This window comes from Panthera tigris, chromosome C1, assembly GCF_018350195.1.
Source record: "Panthera tigris isolate Pti1 chromosome C1, P.tigris_Pti1_mat1.1, whole genome shotgun sequence".
Taxonomy (NCBI): Eukaryota; Metazoa; Chordata; class Mammalia; order Carnivora; family Felidae; genus Panthera; species Panthera tigris.
This window is the reverse complement of record NC_056667.1, coordinates 132,215,190-132,230,834: the sequence shown is the minus strand read 5'-3', so window position 1 is coordinate 132,230,834 and position 15,645 is coordinate 132,215,190. Positions and strand designations below refer to the sequence as shown.

General features: G+C 35.5%; 1 long non-coding RNA gene across 2 annotated transcripts in view; it reads left to right on the top strand.

Annotated features, from left to right (window-relative positions):
* The first annotated feature begins 461 nt into the window (after positions 1–461).
* The window catches only part of LOC122240907, a 47,398-nt gene continuing 32,214 nt past the window's right edge, over positions 462–15,645 (top strand). Inside the window, exons 1-3 of one of the 2 annotated variants that reach the window (XR_006220696.1) lie at positions 462–814; positions 3,216–3,413; positions 11,614–11,675. This is a non-coding gene — a long non-coding RNA (uncharacterized LOC122240907). Of the gene's footprint in view, positions 815–3,215; positions 3,414–11,613; positions 11,676–15,645 lie in introns of those variants that run through there. The other variant, XR_006220697.1, reaches the window with a different exon arrangement.

The window sequence follows — 15,645 nt, the reverse complement described above, 5'->3', positions numbered from 1 at the left end:
ATTGTTATTAAAAATTCAACTTTATGAGCCATCTCCCATCTTAGGTAAGTCTAGATGTCTTAGTGGGAACCAGAAATCTGCATTTTTATCAAGCTTATGAGTGATACACACAACATAATTTAAAGGCTATTACGTTTAGCGCAACCACATAATTATAAAAATAAGGATGTATAGAAGAATACTGGCAGCCTCTTGTTTCCCCCACAGGTCTCTCTAGTGACTCGTCCAGACCCTGGGACCAGTCCAGAGACAGATGGGCTACCTCACATGCACTTTGCTTCTCACCAGGCTTTTGCTCTCGAGTTCCCAGGACCTCTAGGTTTGTGTGAATATGGGCCACATCCAGCCCAGCAGCCCCTCTTCCTGTAGCTGGGAGTTCCCTGAACTACAGTAATGATGCCAAAGGTTTATGATGTAGAGGGTTTGAGTGAGACCCTTTGCGGCCCTATGCCTGGGGAGAGTAAAGGCACCTGTGGGAGTAAGGTGCCCCAGATGTCTGTCATCAGGGAACTTCCTGCTGGACCCTGGATGGCAAGGCTACTAATGTCTCCTGAGACCTGGCTTCAGGGAACTGGCAACTAGAACAGGATGGACCTTGGCATCCCTGCGAATCTCTGAGAAGTCCCCACTGGGGCTCTGTCCAATCCCACAATTCCCAAACTCTGGTACTGAGTCACAGCAGCTGTTGCCTGCGCGGTTCACTCCTGCACACCTGCCCACAAGCATCCAAGCCCATACCCACTGTTGGCTTGAGGCCTGACTGTCCTTACCATGCCATCTTCCTGGGGCAGCTTTTCTGTGCATGGATCCGTCGGTAAGGAGATATCGCGAATAGTTCACTTCAGACCCTCTATGAACCTATTTTCTTTATTCGACTAGGGGCCTGCCTGATAACCATCATGCCCTTTGCCTCCTGTTCCACTTAACCCTACTCAGACCCAGAACGACTTCCCAGAGCCCGCGAGATCTGGCTCTGTAATCCCGTGAGATCTGGCTCCGTGATCCCGCGAGATCTGGTGTCAAATAAATTAGGCTGTTTCGGAAGCGAGCGGTACTTTTTAACTTCATGTGTTCCTCACATTATTTGCATGTGGGCAAAAGTATGGGTTGGACTCCCACCCACTCCCAAGTCCGGGAAGCTCAGGGAGCCTGGCTTCCCCTGCACAGCACTTAAGCCTGCCAACTTGCCTCTTTGCGTACCTCCTGCCCTCAGGCTTGCCAGACTTCAGAGCCTGTGTGTACAGAGGCGCCTCAGCCCCTCAGGACATCTTCCTGGAGCCAGGAGATCTTTGTACTGCAGTCAGGATGCTGTGAGGGAAAGTTTGTTTGAGTTAGACCGCTGAGAAGAGACTCAGAGCCTCTGTGAGAGTCAGGTCTCCCAGGTGCTTCTCTTCCAGAGACTCTTATTCGGCCGAGCCCGAGAAGAATGGTATGGCTCCGGAGTTCTGTTTCGCGGTGGTGGAGCCCAATGGTCAGAAAGAATTCTTGAGACATTGTATGATACAGCTAAGTAAGTTAATTTAAGTAGCTGGGGGCAGGACCCATGGGCAGAAAAAGCTGCACCTTTGTTCTATGAAGCTGGTGGTTATATGCTTATTGCCCAAGAGAGGGAATGTGCAGAGAATATTAGATCAACAATGTCTTCTTTGAATTTCTATTAAAACTACTTTCGTAAGATTTCTCTGGTGTTTATCATTCAGTACAATATTAACTGATGGTGAAATTTACATGCAGTCATGAGACCCTTTAAGAATGTAGCAAACAGTACATATTTGATCCTTACCTGAACTATGCAGGCAATAGGTCAGCCTTCTGGGCAAAGGAATATTTTTCTGCTTTTATTCCTCATCAGTTCCTTGAGATCTGGCTGTGAGTCCCCCAAATGTCCTCACTGGGGGCCCTGTCCATCCCCATAAGTCCCAGACACTGGGGACCCATCCTAGGCTACCTGACATCTGAGCCAGGGTGGCTTGCGGTGCAGGCACACAAGGCTCCAGCAGTCTTCCCCCAGACATCAAGCCCTTGTTGGATAAAGTCTGCCCATAACCACCAGAACATCTTGGGGAAGCCTGTGCCCGCACTGTGCCCTTGACGCGGAAGTTTGAATGGTGGTTACCATCGGACCTCATAGGGCCCTGTTGTCTTTATGGGAACTAGGGGCCAGTCTGGCCATTAAAAAAAAGAAAGAGATGTACAAATATGCCAAAATAGTAATTATATTTGTTTTAAATTAGAATTATAGTAATTTTGTGTATGAACTTCAGTTCATTTTTAGCTTGCATCTTATTGAGCACATATATGGCCAGATTTTCTAGATCCTAAGGATGTAGAGATAGTAAAACACAACTCCTTTGACCAAATAGCTTATACAGTCGTATGGATAAACAGACAAGTACACCAACAATTAAAACAGTATATTTAGTACCTTAGCAGATGTATGCTCCAGGTGGTATAGGAGTACAAACTTTTTCATAACTAGCTTTGTTTAGCATTTTAACATGCCTTTGAGTAATAATATAAAAGTAAGAAAATAAATTTTAAAATTATAACATTTTTAGTAAACCAATCTTTCACCAGCAAGAACTTTTAAGTAAAAGAAGCAAAAATAATTTGTAGTGTTAAAACATTTTTTGATATTCAACTGACTATATGATGATTACCAAGATCTAGTAGTCAATAATTTTGTGATTTTACATTATTTTAGAAGCACATAATCATTTTCTTCTACAGGTAATTTATTTGGTTTTGGTAAATTGTCTAGTTGGTTGTTTAGTTTATGTTTGAGTAATGCTGGGATGGGTCACTCAACTAATTCTACCTTATTAAAACACATAGAGAGATACTTGCCATAGGAACAAATGCAGAGATCTTTAACATTACCAGTTTGGGAGGATAGGAGAGCCATATTTCTTTCCACTGCCCCTCTTGGGATATTCTACTTTTAGGTCTGGAATGTGGAGTGGTTGTCTGGTCTGATCTGACTCCTTTACAGTCTAAGTGCAACCGGGCTGAGCAATTTTAGCATCAAAAACAAAAGGAAATGACTACTCATTTACTGTTACTTCTAACTGCTGGGAGCCCCTGCTGGTCTCAGGCATTCCTGCTACTTTGAAAATGACAATACTAGGGTAATCTCCTGACAGATTCCTGAAAGTCTATAATTTTGGAACTAGAAAGGGCATTAAAGATCATTAACCACTCCCCCCTCATTTCAGATGAGGAAACTGAGATGCTTAAAGGCTAAGTGACCTTGCATGAACTCCAAGGATTGGTTAGTTGCAGCACCTGACACAACACTTGAAGTACCCAGAGTCCTTGACCAGACCTTCCCTTCAGCCAGGAGGCTTCAGCCTAAAGAACAGCATTCTCCACCTCTTGCGGGGACAGTCCAGATTGGAGAGACCAGCTTCCAGGTGATGATCTCTTCTCTAGCCCTACCTAGAACACTCAGTCTGATCAAATCAAGCTTTGTGTTTAGATCTTAGAGCAGCTAAAGGAAAAGGAAAAAAAAACAAAAACAAAAACAAACCTCTAGTACATGGGGCACCAGGGTGGCTCAGTGGGTTCAGCATCTGACCTTTGGTTTCGGCTCAGGTCAGGATCTCAAGTTTCATGACTGAGCCCCAAGTCAGACTCTGCTCTGTCAGCATGGAGTCTGTTTGGGATTCTCTCTCTCTCCTTCGCTCACTGCCCCTACCGCCCTCATACTGTTTGTCTCTTTCTCTCTCAAAATAAATAAACTTAAATTAAAAAAAATACTCTAGTAATTTAAAAGATATCCAGAGGCCTGAGATACCTCTTCCTCCTCCAATACCTGCAGCACTTACCTCAGAGATAGCTGAGGTTCTGTATACACAACCAAAAAGTTGCTCATACAATAACTACAGTTCTAGTCTTTCACAGTGAAAACTCATCTGGTTTGTACACACCTCTTTATTAGGGAGCTGGATGTTCAACTGGATGAAAAAAAGGCGTTTATATTCTCTGATCTAAAACACAAACATATGTGTATATGTAATATATATATATATATACACATATATTTACAGTTCTGAGATACACAGAATTTTTTTTTTTAGAAATAGAATTATGATGCTGTCAAGGGAAGATACTTGTTTTGTTCAGAAGTTGTTTTAAGTGTTTATTGTCATTTTAAAAAACTTGCTGGGGTGCCTGGGTATCTCGGTTAAGCGTCTGACTTTGGCTCAGGTCATGATCTTGTGGTTCATGAGTTCAAGCCCCGCATAGAGCTCTGTGCTGACAACTCAGATTCTGTGTCTCCCTCTCTCTCTGCCCCTCCCCCCACCCCCCCAAATAAATAAACATTAAAAAAATTTAAAAAAAACACAAAACTTTGGTTGTTATGGCAAAGCTACTTATGTGAGTAGTCCGTAAGGAATACTTTTATTAGTTGGCGGTTATAGCCATTATATTCATCATAATTTTATGTAGCTGTATCAGCACATAATTACTTCTCCTCCTATACAAGTATACCTAAAGATTTAAATGTTAAAATATGTATTGTTTTATTATAAATTACTTTGTTATAGGTGAAACATACTGATTTTTTAAATTATGTGTCTAAGTATATGATATTAGCCATGAATTTCATTTCTGCTTGATAAAAGGAGCAAAACAAAATATTCATCGTAAGAAAGAAACATGGAATCAGTTGATGATGAGAATTATTGTTTATGAGTCAATCACTCACTGGAATGAGCCAAAGTTTTCTACCCGAGTATTTGAGTAAAGTGTAATTTGTGTACCTATTTTAGCAGACGCTGAAATTTTATTTTGACCAGGTTTTTCCACACATAATAAAATAACTTTAGCTGTGAAAGTACTAAGTTTTCTTCTCTAAACTGAAGATTTTGATAAAATTTCATTGGTAAGTATATCAGACCTGCTCGGTCTCAGTACCCTGATATGGCCCCCATGGCCTGGACTATTACTTTCAATTGCTTAAAAGGTAAATAATTTACATTTCCGGGTGCCAGGGTCACTGCAGAATTTCAATCCAGACCAAGTCCATTTCAGACCACATATAGATTAGTACTTTCTTTATCAGAGATTCTCAGAAACCAAAGAGGACTTATTGAATTACTGGAACTCCTACAGGGAGCGTATTAGTATCTCACCTATTTATAAATAGTTAAATGGCAAGGTTGGGATGTTATATCATTACATGGAATTACTCTATTAATATACACAGCTACTTATATATTTTACTTATATATATATAAGCATATATATGTAAGTATATATAAGTATATATATAAGCATATACTTATATACTTATACTATGCTTATACTATATATAGTATATACTATATATATAGTATATATATACTTATATATAGTATATACTATATATACAGCATATACTTATAGTATATACTATATATAAGTATATATATACTATATATAAGTATATACTTATATACTTATACTATACTTACACTATATATAAGTATATATATACTTACACTATACTTACACTATATATAAGTATATATATACTTACACTATACTTACACTATATATAAGTATATATGTACTTATATATATAAGTATATATATATACTATGTATAAGTGTATACTTATATACTTATACTATACTTACACTATATATAAATATATATATATATGTTTTACTTTTATCTAAAGTCCTTCCTCCCAGGACATCATTTTTTTTCCTTAAGTCATGCCCACATTTTACTAATATAGATTTTCATAATGTGGGGTAAATTATTTCTTTTACCAGTTGTCATTGTCACTTTACTGAACAGGATTATTATAAGTGTGTGGGAAGGTAACTAAAATATCTTTTTTTTAATTTTTTAATGTTTATGTATTTTTTTGAGAGAGAGACAGAGTGTGAGCAGGGGAGGGGAAGAGAGAGAGGGAGACACAGAATCAGAAAGGAGGCTCCAGGCTCTGAGCTGTCAGCACAGAGCCTGATGTGGGGCTCAAACTCACAAACTGTGAGATCATGACCTGAGCTGAAGTCAGACACTTAACTGACTGAGCCACCCAGGCGCCTCTGAAATATCTTTAATAAAAATCTTATACACTAGTATTTTCATATGGGCTTAACTCATATATTCAAGGTAAATATTAGGATTACCAACTGTACAGGTTATTTGTCACCACTGCTCATGTGAATTAAAAGTATTTGATGAAATCATATAGGTATTTTTTTTCTGTTTTATCTTCAAGAAAAATCCTAAATAGACACAGTAGTAAAATATTTGGAATACTTGCATCTGCTCCTATATTTACTTACGCTAGCGAAATATAAATGTGGGTATTCCTTACAATTAGGTATATAGAGATTAATGATTTAACTTGCCTCCTTATTCCCCTTCACCTCCCATCACCCAAAAGAAACTTTCCCAAAAGAAAACTAATTTTAACCAAAAATATATAATGTCTAGAGTAGTAAAGGTAGATGTTAATATCATGTTTCAAGCTGATAAGAATTTTATTTCCAGAAAATAGAAATGACACATGATAAGAAAGGTATGGTATCATACTTATCCTAGATTAATTACCAAAAAATAATGCTTTAATATCCCCTTGATTTTCAAAAATAAAAGTGATTTAACAGTAAAGAAAACAGTCTCTTATCCTCAATGGTTATTCTTTCTGTCTTCAAAGTATTGCATGTCCAGTATTTAATCCATAGTGTCAGCCTAATAATTTTAACTGGTTACTGTGATGATAGGAAATGTTTTCATTTCTCAGAAATGCCATTTGTATTTTTGTTTCTGATTTTGTGGAGTAAGGGGGGACATTTTCATTCACATAATTTTTCTGTCCAATAGACACTAATCCTTGATAACTTTTACAGAAATAAAATTTTATGGACAATCATTATCAGTCTATTAAATCACGTAGAGGTGGACTCAGCTGAAATTTTTTTTGTCTAATATTTCAAGATAGTGGGAGTAAATATAACAATTATATTAATAATTACCACCCTGGAAATTTTTTTAAAAGTATGATATGAAAAATAGTGCCAAATTTTGACTAATTTGGCTAGTTCTAGTTTCACTTATAGTAACACTTATGACACTTGAAAATTTAGTTAATTCTTTGTCATTGATTTCCCCCCATGTATTTTTTTTCCAACTATGATATTGATAATTATATATAGATTGTTCCTTCTTAAGAGTTTGTTGGCAAAAATAGCTGTCTAGGAAAATGTCAATCGTAAAAGTCTAAAGTTTTCCCTGAAACAATTTTTCTTTCTGATGCGGTTCTCCTTTTGCAAATTTGCCTAAACTTTTGTATTATAACCTGTACAGATTTTTTCTTAGGAAAGAAACAGATACTACTTTAGTAGGGATGTTTTCCTCTGGTTATCACTTGAGTGATCAAGCATCACCTCATTAGTATTAAGCACTTTTCTTTGTGTCTGTAATTCATAGTGATAACAAGCCATTCTATGATGAACACAACCTAGCTTTCCCTAACACATTATTGTTTTCTTTGCCCTGGCCTACCATGTTAACTAGAGGTCATTATTTCGATCACCTTTGTCAATTAGGGCTTAATCATAGAACGTTCTGATCCTGTTCTCCATATGACCCAGGAGGACATCATCTCAGCCATCTTTTTCTGGATTACAAACTGCATACTTTATGTTAATGTCCTTTCATACAATTTGGATAATACATTATGCCAATTACAGCTACAGAAGGTTAACCTGACAATTTAGTCATGTTATAGTTGGCCTTACGTGTAATATGATTGATTGAATGCTTGAGTTGATTCAATCAGACATTGAAATTGTGAAAAGGATAAGACCATTCACTTTGCATAAAATTGCACTGTTTTTAAGCCTTTAAAATTGACACACCTTGAAAAGTGCCCTGCATTATAGATTTTCTTTTGTATAGGTGCCAGTGGTAAAGTTGTACACTTAATTCTGAGGGAGAAAAGGATAGCATGCATTTGGCAATCATGTTGAGTGATTTTTCAGTTCATTAAGCCTCAGGATTTAAGCTGTTCTAAATAAGACAAATGTGTTCACTTTCTTCCAATATATAAAGCATAATTATTTAAAATTACTTTTTTGGCTATTTCATATATATTTTAATATTATGAAAGGTGAAATGAGTTAACATTTTTGAATTTCAATTGTTAACTGTAATGTTCCATCACTTTTGTGGTATAGCAATATGTGTGTTGAATGTGTGTGTGTGTGTGCACTTACATATAGGGAAAATCTTTCCTGCCAATACCTCTCAAAATATAACTAATAAAATGAGGAAATACTGTTCATGGAGTTGCTTTTCTAATAATTCTACTATGAATTTTTAAAAAATAATATTCCTTCAGTAAAATAGTTTTTATTTATAAAGCATTGGCCTTGTATATATACATTCACTGCAGGGACATTTTTAATGCAGATACTTGTGATCAGGTAATCAAAAACAATATTTTCAATTTAAAATTAGCTGATATGTATTTATATATACAGTAACTTTGTCCTTCCTCCTCATTAGCTCCCACAATTGAGGCCACAATGGCCAGGTCACTTTAATTTAGTTTTACAAAAATCTTAATCTACTCCTTATTCTTCTACCTGAACATTCTCTTCCTTAGATAACTACATGCCCTGCTTCCTCATCTCTTAGATTTTTGTTCAGTGAAGTCCTTTCCATAAGCCCTAGTTAAATGGCAACGTTTTACTCCTGAACTCTTCCTTGCTTCATTTTTCTCCACATCAGTTACCAATGCCTACGTACTATATTAATTTTCTAATTTATGTGTTTATGGTCTATTCCCATTACAATGTAGACTACAGGAAATCAGAAAATATTATCTTACTTGTTTCCCCCTGTATCTTCAGGGCCTTGATCAGTGGCTGGCACATGATAGGTGCTCAATAGATCTTTACAGAAAGAATAGGAGAAAGAAGTGTATCTTATTTTTTATGTCTCATAAATAACTTGATATTTACTGATTATTTTCCTTGAGTCCTTGTCACAAGTTTTTCTTTTATTTACTTGAATAGTGTTTAAGAGAAAACGTTATTTCTATAATTTGGTGCAACTCGTGTGTGCATATGTATATTTTTGCAAACTGAAAGATTAAGGATTCTACAAAATATAATTGGATAACTTGTTGTATAGCTTCCAGTACTAAGTGTTTTTCAGAGTGCCGTATGTTTTTGGTGTAATCATCCTGACAGGATTTTTAAAAAAATAATATAAAATACAGAGCAGCATTTTTTTCAAGTCTAATCAGAAAGAGTTACTGCAATTAACTGATTGTAAGTTTGTACTTCTTATTTCTTTGGTGTATTTTAAAATCATATCCTTGGTCTTCCCTAAGAAAGTTTTCAGAGTTTTTGACCAATTTTCAGATTTGGGGAAATATCTTATGCCTCTGTACACATCTGTGTAAGATGCATGAGGGAAATAAAATTGCATATAAATGAACACTGAAGCTTATTCATATCTGTAGTGTGAAAAGTCACGGAAAATGATGAACAAATGTATTTCTGTACGTTGATCTTGGCACCTAAAATAAAAGTTACAATGCATTTAATTCTTCTGGTTGCTAAGGGACATCTGTATCCAGAGTGCAAAATTTTGAAGCACAAAGCCTGCTGTGTGTTCTTTTTATTGACCAATTTTCAATTTGCAAACATATTATATAAGCTTGGCGGGGGCTCAGGGGGATTTTTAAAAAATGTATCTGTATGAGGAACAAATCAGATCAGACTAATCTAATTCCCTCTGTGACAGAGTAACAGACCCTGTGGCTTAGAGGAAAGCAATAGATGTAAGATCTTTATTTCAGTCAGGCTTTTAATTCAGTCTTACAGGACATTAATTGGGGAGCAGCATTACAGGGTTGAGATCCTGCTATTAGAGCATGGGTGTGCAACTGCTTGGAAGGTCACATTCAAATAGTAGGTATTAATCAGTCTTCCCTCCCCTGAGGGATGGGAGTGGATACTAAGTCATACTTCAGAATCTGTCTGAGCCCATTATTAGATTTTTATCAATGACTGGGATGATCAAGTGGAACTTTTCTTAAATGCATGGATAACATCAAATTGGGAGGGATAACTGGCCTTTAAATAGAAAATTTTAATGACCTTCTTAAGATGAGGAAATGAAAACACAAGAAAGGAAAAAAAAATGTCTTAGGAACAAATAGAAAAAGGGCAGTTAAACAAAAAATTCTCTACAAACTGAAAATGGTAAGTTGTAGGACAATTTGTAGGTAGTCCACAATGGGAAAGAGTGATAAAATTAGCCCATGAATAGGGTAATTTAAAAATATTTACAGTCTTCCCAAATTACTGTACTGCAAATAAGAATATGAAGATCCTGCTTTTGAGTAGAATTTGACAGTCTCTATTCCAGTCAGTTTAATTACTAATCACTAACCCAATTTTACACACCCATTTTTATTTGCTATTCTGTGCTAGCCTCACCCTTGAATTCATTTCTGCTTCACTAGAAACATAGAAAACACCTCATTGAAGATGAAGTCTCCACCCCTTATTGATATCACTGGTCTACTTGTTTGCTAAATAGAATGCATATTTTTTTCTCTGACCCTATTTTGCCCAAACTTCTTATCTTGGTTTCTATTATCATGCCTTCCTAATTTTTTGCCTGAATATTATAATCATTTATTTGTCATTCTGGGTCCCATGGTACATAATCTATAGGTGAGTTGCCTTACCTTGATTTATGGGTGTATGAGTGCTCTGGCTACTTACCAAATGTGACCATGATATGGCACTGGCATTTAAGAACACTGTTCTTCCAGACTCCTGGATGTCTGTATGTTTTGACTTCTAACCTTGTCTCAGACAATGACTTATCAGTTTTGACTGTTTGCCAAGACTTGACCCAGCACCTAACCTTGATTTGTGGTGTTTATTTGTTCTCTATCACCAAATTGATCACCTGGCTACAGATCTCTGACATTCCATGGGCCACCATTTTGGCCTATATTCATAGGAACAGTCTCTAACCCCATAACTTCCCACTATGGGAATATTTGAAATGGTATTTATTGGGGTTACTTTATTTTATTTTTATTTGAAAAGTATTGCAAAACAAAAGCATGGTAAAATTGAAACTGTACAAAAACCATTTCAGATGCAGTGAAAATCCCTTACATTTCTTCTTGTCCATCCTGTTGCACTAAGTTATTTTTTAAAGATATTTTCTGATAAAAGTTTTGTATATAATCTTCCAGGTATATATAGCTATAAAATTTTATATATAATATTTTTAATCAAAATTATATTATAATGTTTTACAACTTGCTTTTTCATCTTATGTTAGCCAGTTCCTTTTTGATGAGTAATAGAATATTTCTAAGGTTCTCCTGTTATAAAAAATTATATACTGTATCCATATCTACATAAATTTGTCTCAGGCAGTTAGGTATTTATTTTTAGAATAAATTTCTTAAAATGTAATTGATTTGAATTGAAATAAACCATAATATCTTGATTAGACAGTAGTTTGATTGCATTGTCTGTCCTAAAATACTGAAACTTTAGGTTAATAGCTATCATGTAAAACATGAACCATTCAAGTTTTCAATTTTTTTAAATAATTTTTTTACAGATATCCTAACAGTCAGAAGTGGATTGAAAAGAAACAATCATAGGAAAAGGAACAAAGAAAGCATTTAAAATTATAACATTCAACTTTATAGAACTCTGCATGTTTGTGAAGGTGTACATGAACATTGTTCTTCATTATTCTTCAATGACATGGCAAGATAGAACTTCAAAACAAATCATATTGTATAGACAGGGCAGTAAAGGGAACAAATACAGGGCTTTCTCTGAATACCAGTGAGTTAGTAGGTGAACAGATACGAAACAAGAACACTTAGAACAAGAACACACTTAAAACGGTAGGGGGTCAATTTTTTATGTCCTGCTGGATTTTGAATCTGTATTATTTAATTTGAAAAACTTTTTGTGGGTGCAAATTAGGCCCTATGTTCTAGTTAGAGCCTATGATACCTATTTTAGTTAATGTGTTAACACTCCACAATGCATCCAAGAAACAGACAAATGTCACCAGAAAGAAATCTTCTATGTAGAATTAATAGTATATAAAAAATCTGGTAAATGTTTTTAAGGTGGAAGTTACAATAGTCCTGTGGTTAAAGAAGGTAAGTTTCATTAAGAAAACCATCTGAGGTCAATGGATTCAAGAGTCTTTGCCTCTAGGAAGATATTCTTTGTTCTCTCCAAATACCCCTGTTAGCAGTCCTTTTCTTTCCGAACCCCTAGTGTGTTTTATAAATCAATATTTCTGGATACATGTAACATTTCATTTCCCCTGTTTCTTACATATCTGCCTCCTTGCATCCAGAGGAAGCATCAGATCATATTTGACTATCTGTGGTACACTTTAGAGTACCCAACATCTTGTAAGCAATAAATACTGTTGATTATTTACTAGATCTTAAAAATCCTTGGGGAGCCTGGGTGGCTCAGTAGGTTAAGCATCCGACTTCGGCTCAGGTCATGATCTCGCGGTCCGTGATTTCGAGCCCCGCGTCGGGCTCTGTGCTGACAGCTCAGAGCGTGGAGCCTGTTTCAGATTCTGTGTCTCCCTCTCTCTCTGGCCCTACTCCGTTCATGCTCTGTCTCTCTCTGTCTCAAAAATAAATTAAAAAAACGTTAAAAAAATAAAAAAAAAATCCTCTGAATTAATTCAGATGTACCTGACATTATAATTATTTTGATTAAATCATATATATAAAGCAATAATGGAGTGCTTTTAGAATATGTGGGAGAATATTAGGTGTCATACAAAGCAAATAAAACTGCTTTTAATTTTTTCCAGTCATTTGTATTTTGAATCATAAGATTCACAATGCAAACATATATAAACGTTATATATATATATATACATATATATATATGATGTATTAATATGCTTATTACATGTTTATATATACATATGTGTCTAAAGCATTAAAATATGGATATAAAATGCAGAAACTTAAATAACAAACTACGCAAAGTTTGGCCCATGGACCGGCTGCCAATTTTCAAACTCTTAGTTACTGGTCTGAAATGAAATAAAGTAATTGAGCCAAAAAGTAAATCAGATATAGAACAAAACACAATATTTAGTCAAGCTGACTTTTTTAAATAGCAAGACATTCTTGATGAAGAAGGCAGTGACTTGATTTACATGCTGGCACAAGCTCCTGATTTTGTGGTGGACCAGAATTTCAAGTAGCAATGAAATATAAAATTAATGCATTTAACCTGCATGCCAAAGTATCCATGCTGTATCTGTGAAAATGGTTTTTTTTAAACATACCATAATAATGTTGACTGTGCAGCTAATTACAAGAAAAGATGATTCACTGCATTTGTAATACCTCATTAGCGCACATACCATGACCAACTACCCGAACTTGGTGATAATATACAAATACTAACATAATTATTGTATGATCAATAGAAAATGGGCAAAAAAAAACCCATAATTGGGTTATGTCAGTGTCCATAAACATGACAATGCATTCAGACTATTAATAATCAGACAAATGTGAATAAAAATATGATGAATGCTATTTCTTACCTATTGAATTTCCCCGAAATTTAAATATTGGAAATTATCAAATGCTAGCAAGGGTATAGAGCACCAAGAACACTCATCCATAGCCAGTGTCTGAGAGGGTAAATAATGCACAACACATAGCTTCTAGTTGTCATCCTTCAAGACTACTCATTCCCATCATGATCTGTGTTAGCCTCCTTTGAATTTCTTTAGTGTCTATAATATTTGATTAAATATTTATTATTGTCTAATTACTGCTCACTCCCTCTGAACCATGCTATAGTTGACCTTGTACTATTGTCATAATTTCATTCTGTGCTTATTCTCCCTCATTTTCTCAAATAGGTTGTAAAAAAAATTTTTTTTTGAGTTTCTGAAGTACATTTTATTTATTTTAATTTTATTTTTTATTTTTTAAAATTTACAACCAAATTAGATTAGCACATAGTGCAACAATGATTTCAGTAGATTCCTTAGTGCCCCTTCCTATTTAGCCCATCCCCCATCCCACAACCTCTCTGGTAACCCTCAGTTTGTTCTCCATATTTATGAGTCTCTTCTATTTTGTCCTCCTCCCTGTTTTTATATTATTTTTGTTTCCCTTCTCTTATGTTCATATGTTTTCTCTCTTAAAGTCTTCATATGAGTGAAGTCATATGATTTTTGTCTTTTTCTGACTAATTTCACTTAGCATAATATCCTCTAGTTCCATCCACGTAGTTGCAAATGGCAAGATTTCATTATTTTTGATTGCTGAGTAATACTCCATTGTATATATATACCACATCTTCTTTACCCATTCATCCATCGATGGACATATGGGCTCTTTCCATACTTTGGCTCTTGTTGATAGTGCTGCTATAAACATGGGGGTTCATGTGTCCCTTCGAAACAGCACACCTGCATCCCTTGGATAAATACCTAGTAGTGCATTTGCTGGCTTGTAGGGTAGTTCTATTTTTAGTTTTTTGAGGAACCTCCATAATGTTTTCCAGAGTTGCTGCACCAGTCTGCGTTCCCATAGGTTGTAAAATTTTTGAGAGCATGAGATACATTTTGATCATGTATTTTATACTTTATCATCTTTAATCTCTCTCAGAATCCAGCACAATGCATTTTATATAATGTGTGTTAATTTCATATTTGTAAAAATGAGATTTAAGGACCATGCTGCATTTTTGGAGGAATGGAGTAGAGGAAACTGGTTAAGAGCAAAAGGAGGTTTTTATTATCTTTATGTCCATAGGTATCTCTTGTTTGGACACTCTGAGAATGGGAACCAGTGCTCTAGTCATAGATTTAGTTTATTCCTGGAATAGGAAAGAGTGCAAATGGAAACTTTCTTGTATATACCTTGGTAGGGGTAGGAACAGGACAGAGTCAGATCACAGAATTAAAAAATATTAAAGCAAGAAGAGATTAGAGATAAAATTAAGAATCAATAATTTTATCAATGAAAAATCTAAGGCCCAGGCAAATAAGTGTAAGGTTGCCTAGCTAGTTATTCAAAAATCCTATGTTTCTATTTTATAGAGCAAATGGAATATTTTTAAATAAGAAAAGTAGACTTTATTAATAGTTGGGCACAGGTAAGATGTGACCCTTAGAAGTGTGAGAGAAAACATATAGCTTGGAGGGGATGTTTGCCCGAGATGAGAAACAAGAATCTAAATGTTTAAAAATTCTAAGTAAATGGTACTTCTGGGAATAGCTGAACCATACCTTTCTGCCACAAGTAGGAGCTAGTTACATTCTAAAAGAGCCAGCCACATTAGGCAGTATGCCCATTTTGTCACTGATCCAGTCTTGTGATAAATTGGTAACTAAGTGCAGTTACTGGTGATACATCCCTACTGACATCATGATCACTTTCACTCTTTGGATGGTTGTGTTCTGCTGAGTGGCCAGAATGAGATTAAATTGGTGGCAAAGGGCTACCAATATATTGTGACTTCTCTAGAAACATGCTCAGTTGTCAAAGTGAAACGGAGTCAATTGGCAGTCTTATGCTATTATACTATTACATATGCTTTTGTATTGTTTGCTAACAAAGATTGGGTCATT